Source organism: Microtus ochrogaster, chromosome 4, assembly GCF_000317375.1.
Source record: "Microtus ochrogaster isolate Prairie Vole_2 chromosome 4, MicOch1.0, whole genome shotgun sequence".
NCBI lineage: Eukaryota > Metazoa > Chordata > Mammalia > Rodentia > Cricetidae > Microtus > Microtus ochrogaster.
In genome coordinates this window covers 42,146,055-42,153,023 of record NC_022011.1, presented here as the reverse complement: position 1 = coordinate 42,153,023, position 6,969 = coordinate 42,146,055, and positions in this window count along the sequence as shown.

The window sequence follows — 6,969 nt, the reverse complement described above, 5'->3', positions numbered from 1 at the left end:
AAAAAGTTGTTTTTATTCATTATTTGTTTGTTGTATACAGGTATGTGGGTGCACAGATGGAGGTCAGAAGACAATGTGTAGGAATTTGTTTTCCCCTCTACAAGGTAGGGCTTGGGATTAGAACTCAGGTCATCAGACTTGTCAGCAAACACCTTAGCTTTCTGAGTCCTCTCCCTGACACCACCCCATAGTTGTCTTTTTATTGTTGATTTATTTATTTTTTTGCAGTTCTGGTGATGGTACCCAGGGAACACTGTACTAGTGCTCTATCTATTGTGAAAGCCACACAAACGCCCAGCCAGACTTGATTAAAATCAATAATTGGTCCGTAAAGTCCCCATATCATTAACCATTGTTAACCTGAAACTTGATTTACTAGCTAGAAATAAATATGCATTTGGCTTTTTACAAAAAGTTATTTTATTATTTTTTTAATTATGTGTGTGCATGTGCATCTGTGCACCTGAGTACAGGTGATCAGGAGGCCAGAGGTATTGATTGGATCTGCTGGAACTGAAGTAAAGAGCCAACTGACGTGGATGCTGGAAACCAAAGTTGGGTGCTATGGAAGAACAATATTCCCTCTTAACTACTGAGCCATCTCTCCAATCTCATGTGTTCAGCTTTTTGTTCTCTTTCTTGCTTTATTTATGCAATTGATGGAGGTGGTGGGAGAATGACTTTGTGTGAGTGTATATGTGTGTCTGTGTTGAGTGTATATGTGTGTCTGAATGTGTATGTCTATTTGTTTATGCATGTATGTTCTTCTGTGCATATGAGTGTGTCTGTATGTATATATGAATGTCTCTGTATATATGTTTATGCATATGTGTGTGCTCTGTGTGTGTCTGTGTGTATGAGTGACTGTGTCTCTGTATGTGTGTGTGTGTGTCTGCGTGAGTGTGCCTGTGAGTACTAGTGTGTCTGTGTGTCAGTGTTTCTGTATTTGTTTATGTGTGTGTGTGTGTGTGTGTGTGTGTGTGTGTGTGTGTGTGTTTACAGGTCAGGAGACAACTCTCATGAGTGAATCCTTTCCTTCTACCGTATGGGTTCTGGGGACCAAAATCAGGCCATGATGCTTGGAGACAAGAACCTTGACCTTCTGAGCCATCTCACTGGGCCTATAGGCTTGCTTTTATTGATATGTGATTAGAGTTTGTATAACAAAGATCACCTAGTTCCTACTACAAACCATCCCAGAAATAAACATGAGGCCCTGTCTAGAAAGAAAGAAAAAGGAAATGAAAGATGCAAAAAAAGAAAGAAAGAAAGAAAGAAAGAAAAGAAAGAATGAAAGGGAAAAAAAGAGAGTTGCCTGAGACATTATTTTACCTATTTTTAGCCATAAAACAGAGAAGGCAACAACTCTATTTCATCCAATAGTTATTAAGACAAAACCAGCCGGGCAGTGGTGGTGCACACCTTTAATCCCAGCACTGACAGGCAGAGGCTGGCAGGTTTCTGTTAGTTCAAGGGCAGCCTGGCCTACAGAGTGAGTTCCAGGACAGCCAGGACTACACAGAGAAACCCTTTCTCAAAAAACCAGGGAGACAAAAAGATAAAGCAAAACGGAAAAAAATTCCCTTAATTTCTTCCTAATGCTACACAGAGAAAGCCATTTTTGTCAATTTGTGTGTGTGTTTAGGAAATATAAGATCACTTTTTACATCCTACATATGTTCTACAATTTTCTTTTTATTGGACACTATATCTCAGTCCTCTTTCCTTATCAGTAGATAAAGAATGACCTCATTTGCAGGATATCATGGCTCATTCCTTTAATTCCAGCACTGGGGAGCAGAGGTAGGCAGACATCTGTGAGTTTGAGGCCAGCCTGGGCTACATAGTGAGACTTGAAGTAAGATGACTAGAGATATAAAGCAGTGGTATACTGGAGGCCATAAATTCGGTCCCCAGTGCTGTGACAGCAAATAATGGCAATGCTAACTGGTCAGTCACTAAAGAAATCAGTGTGGAAATTCCTCAGAATTCTACAAACAGAACCTCCATATGATCCAGTCGGGAGACTTCTGACCATGTACCTGAAGGAATCCAAGTGTCCTGCAGAGACTCCCACACAACTGTATTTATTGTAGCACTATTTACAGCAGCCAAGCTATGGACACAGCCTATATGCCCACCAACAAATGGGTGAATGAAGAAAATGTAAGCCAGGCATGTTTGCAAGCATTGCAACTTGGACGGAAAGGGATTCTGGCAGTCAATAGCCAATACCACAGACTCGCTGTAAGCACAGCTGCCTGCAGCCCTGCTCCAGAGAAAGCTTTCCCCAATGTAACAGCTTTGCCCCTTCAGGGGAGGCTTTCCGGATGGAAAGAGTTACAGTTTTCCTCCACTCTTGTCCATTCCTGCTCCAGTGAAAAGATGTTATTTCTCTGTTCCACTCTACTCAAGTGAAAGGACTCACCCAAACCTCATTTGAGTGATTTATTGAGCCAAGAGGTGGTGGTGCACACCTTTAATCCTAGCACTTGGGAGGCAGAGGCAGGTGGATCTCTGGGAGTTCGAGGCCAGTGTGGTCTACAGAGCAAGTTCTAGGACTGGCTCAGCAACTATAGGGAAACTCTGTCTAGAAAAACGAGAGAGAGAAAGAGAGAGGGGGGGGGGGAGGAAAAAAGCAAGAAGCAAAGCATCCAGGAGGGTGGCTCCCTCTGCCATGGTGGAAAAAGTATGTCCCAACTGAACAGACACAGGGCTTATATAGGGCTTTGTTGATTGGGTTTTTGTCCTGCCTTGTTTCTGTCCTCCCACCGGGTTCCAAAGCTGTTTAGCCCAAAAAAACTCACACAGAGGTCTACATAAGTTATAAACTGATTGGCCCATTAGCTCAGGCTTCATATTAGCTCTTATAATTTATAATAATCCATTATTTTTATCTATGTTAGCCACATGGCTCAGTACCTTTTAAGAAGGACAATCACATCTTTCTTCTTTTGTGGTTGAGACAGGACTGGGGAAGAATGGGCTTCCTCCTTTCCAGAATTTTCCTGTTCTCATTGACCTGCCTATACTTTCTGCCTGGCTACTGGCCACATAATTGACAAAATATAGACAATTGTCCCGCACCAGGGTTTCTTAAGGACAGAGTTTTCCAGGCTAAAGATTTTCAGGGTGGGAACTGGTTGGATTTCAATCCTTGGGTTTGATTGGATTTTAGGATTGGCTGCTTTCTTTCTTTTTTTTTTTTTTTTTTTGAGATAGGGTTTCTCTGTAGCCCTGGAACTCACTCTGTAGACCAGGCTGGCCTTGAACTCATAGAGATCCTTCTGCTTCTGCTTCATGAGTGGTAGGATTAAAAGCATGCATCACCACCACCCAGCTGGTATTGGCTGGTTTCATGCTCAGGAATTAGTTTTTGTGCTCAAGGATTGGTTGGTTTTCATGCTGAGCTGGTCAGAGACAGAGTGTGTTTCTTTGGCTCTGGTTTCAGCATCGGGGTGGGTTTCTTTCACTTCCTCTGGTTTCAGTGCCAGGGTGTGTTTCTTTGACTGGTCCTTTTACCCTACACTGGTGACACACACCTCTAATCTCAGCACTTGGAAAGCAGAGGCAGATAGAACTCTGTGAGTTTGGGACTAGCCTGATCTACATACTGAGTTGTAAGACAGCCAGAGCTACATGGTGAGACCCTGTATCAAAAAAGAAAGGAAAGGAAGGAGAGGAAGGGAGGGAGGGAGGGAGGAAGGGAGGAAGGGTGGAAGGAAGGAAGGAAGGAAGGAAGGAAGGAAGGAAGGAAGGAAGGAAGGGAAGAGGAAGGAAGGAAGTGATAGCCAGCAAGATAGTTCTCTGGAAAGGCAGTGCTGATAAACATGATGGCCTACGTTTTCGATTCCTGGAACCTACATGATGGAAGGACAGAACTGACTCCCAGAAATTGTCCTCTGAGCTCCACATGCATACCAGCACACAGGAACACAGACAATAAATAAATGTTTAAAAATACATGGATATTAGTTAAAACAAACAAACAGTATTCCAATATGAATTTCCAGAGTTGAACATTGGAGGAAGCTGCCAGGCAGTGGGGATCTCCTCTGAGTAGAAACATGGTGCTCTATAATTTTTTCAATTTTGTAAGTCTGTAATGATTTCAAAATCTAAGGGCTTTAGAAAAATATCAATAAGAAGGCCTAGGAATGTAGCTTAGTTGGAACAGCTTGTCTAGCATACAGAAACCCTGCATTCCATCACTAGTGGGGTATAAAACTGGGGGTGGCATACATGTAGCCCCAGCATTTGGAAGGTAGAGGCAAGAGGATCAGAAGTTCAAAGTAAGTCTCAATTACACAGTGAGTCCAAGACTAGCCTGGGCTACATGAGCCCCTATCTCAAAGTAAAAGTTAAGGGAATAAAAGCATATATCAGAGTTACTGACAATGCATATAATAACAATGACTAATATTTACAATATAAATACACAGTGAGTCCAAGACTAGCCTAAGCTATATGAGCCCCTATCTCAAAGTAAAAGTTAAGGGAATAAAAACATATATCAGAGTTACTGACAATACATATAATAAAAATGACTAATATTTACAATATAAATAAGAAAACCAATAGAAAAATGGGCAACTCCCCTCCCAAGAAAAGAAATCCACATAGTAAAGAAAAATAGATTTTTGAGGTTAGAAACGTAACTAAAGGCCGTGTAGTGGTGGCACGCACCTTTAATCATCTGACTTCTAGATGAGCACTATATGTGTGTGTGTATGTACATGCCCACATACTGTACATACAACCTCTTTCCATCACCACCACCCTCAATACTGTCAATAAATGTAATTTAAAACCAAATGGATACATACATATATATACATATGCACACACACACATAGTGTCTCGCTGTATAACCCTAGCTGGCCTAAAACTCACTATGTAGACCAAGCTGGCCTCTGCCTCCTCACACCCGGATGTCAATAGATAAATAAATACAGAATCTCACAGGTGATGAGGAAAACCATTAGGTGCAAGTACACATGCCCCACATCATGGAGGAAACATTTGCATCAGAATCTACCATAATGGAGTCAGGTAGAGAGCCCAACAGCCCAAGCCGCTGATTGTATAAGCTTGACTCAGAATTTGAACACTCGAACCCATGCAAGTGCAATGCCTTGCATCTATAGTCCTAGCACTCCTACTGAGAAATGTGTTTTGGATACAGGAGCACCACCTGAAAGCTAGTAGGCCAGCTAGTCTTGAGTATGCAGATGCAGAAACCAGAGACATCCTGCCTCAACAAGGTACTGGAAGAGAGCCAGGCGGTGGTGGCGCATGCCTTTAATCCCAGGCAGAGGCAGGTGGATCCATGTGAGTTCAAGACCAACCTGGTCTACAAGAGCTAGTTCCAGGACAGGCTCCAAAGCCACAAAGAAACCCTGTCTCAAAAAACCAAAAAAAAAAAAAAAAAAAAAGTGATCTCCATTGCCTCCAGAAGCACATGGTGATTCCACCTTGTGTGTTCTGGCAAAAGAGCTCGGATGGTCAGGTTTGGTGGCAGGTGCCTTTCATGCTGAGAAACTTACTGCTTCATTTCTTTGTTTCTTTCAGAGCAGCAAGGTCTCATCCATCATCCCATGACTAATGTCACTATGTAACCTACACTGACCTAAACTTGTGGCAATTTTTCTTCCTCAAGTTCCTGCAATTGCAGTTATAGCTTCCATGCATGACTTTATATTTACAGCACTTTCACTGTGTGGTCCATCCAGGCTGGCCCTGAACTCACTATCCTCCATTGGCAACCTCTTTGATGTGGGATGTCCTTCTGTGTATGTGTTACTTTTATTGGTTGATGAATAAAGCTGTTTCAGTCAGTGGCTTAGCAGAGTAAAGCCAGGCAGGAAATCTAAACAGAGGTAATATATAAAGAGAGTAGGCAGAGCCAGCCAGTCGCCCAGGAAACAAGATATGTAGCGAATGAAGTAACACCATGATCACGTGGCAATACATAGACCAATAGAAATGGGTTAATTTAAGATTTAAGTGCTAGCTAGAAATATGCATGAGCCATTAGCCAAACGGTGTTGTAATTAATATAGTTTCGGTGTGGGGCTGGAGAAATGGCTCAGTGGTTAAGAGCACTGCCTGGTCTTGCAGAGGTCCTGAGTTCAATTCCCAGCAACCACATGGTGGCTCACAACCATCTGTAAGGAGACCTAGTGCCCTCTTCTGGCCTGCAGGCACACATGCAAACAGAATACTGACAATACTGTATATATAATAAATAAATAAATAAATCTTTAACAATTGCTTAAAAAATATAGTTTCTGTGTGATTATTAGGGTCTGGGCAGCCAGGAGACACTAGTCTCCGTCTACACCTCCTGAGTGTTGGAATTACAGGAAATTATTTTTCTAAAAGAAAATAATTGAGAGGCACAGGACAGGGAAGAAGAGGGAAAGCCCTGGGTAGATAAGAAGTAGAATGTTGCTGGGTGGTGGTGGCAGAGGTGGCAACACACACCTTTAAAATCTCAGCACTCAGGAGGGAGAGGCAAGCAGATCTCTGTGAGTTTGAGTTCAGCCTGGTCCTCAGAGTGAGTTCCAGGACAGGCTCTAAAGCCACAAACAAACCTTGTCTCAAAAAAAAAAAAGTTGAATGTTTAGACCCACACTGAGGCGTCTTCACATTTCTTGGAGAGAGTATGAAACAAAAAATTAAGGGTACATGATTTTGGAAAGAGGCTTAGTCTCGGTATTTTTTAAATGTGTTTATTTATTATTATTATATTTATTATATATTCATATAAAATATATTTTATTATATATATTTATTATTATTATACAGTGTTCTGTCTGCATGTATGCCTGTAGGCCAGAAAAGTGTGCCAGGTCTCATTATGAATGGTTGGGGGCTGGAGAGATGGCTAAGTGGTTAAGAGCATTGCCTGCTCTTCCAAAGGTTCTGAGTTCAATTCCCAGCAACCACATGGTGGCTCACAACCAT